The sequence below is a fragment of the Etheostoma spectabile genome, chromosome 18 (assembly GCF_008692095.1).
Source record: "Etheostoma spectabile isolate EspeVRDwgs_2016 chromosome 18, UIUC_Espe_1.0, whole genome shotgun sequence".
Lineage (NCBI taxonomy): Eukaryota > Metazoa > Chordata > Actinopteri > Perciformes > Percidae > Etheostoma > Etheostoma spectabile.
Window position 1 is genome coordinate 1333487 of NC_045750.1, and position 283 is coordinate 1333769.

Consider the following 283-nt stretch of genomic DNA (forward strand, 5'->3'; position numbering starts at 1 on the left):
TGTTGTCATTCTCTCTTTCTGTTGTGCGTCTCGATCACTGTTCCTCATTCAGGCCTCATGATGTTCTCATATTGCACATGAAATTTAGACTTTAAAGTAAATAAGGCCCTTCACTTCAACTTTGAACATGTGAAAAAGCTGCATTTTTAAAGCAGGCTTTTTTACAAAAACAACACAATCTCAGGAAGGAAGCTTTGAGGAGGTGAATTTATTAAACTTTTTATATTTAGTGAACATCCGCCCTGGGGGTTTAAGTGATATTTTAAGCACATAAAGAGCTTGG

General features: G+C 36.4%; 1 protein-coding gene across 1 annotated transcript in view; it reads left to right on the plus strand.

Annotated features, from left to right (window-relative positions):
• Nucleotides 1-283, plus strand: part of man1a1 (mannosidase, alpha, class 1A, member 1) — a 190749-nt gene that overhangs the window by 177204 nt on the left and 13262 nt on the right. The window lies entirely within an intron of this gene.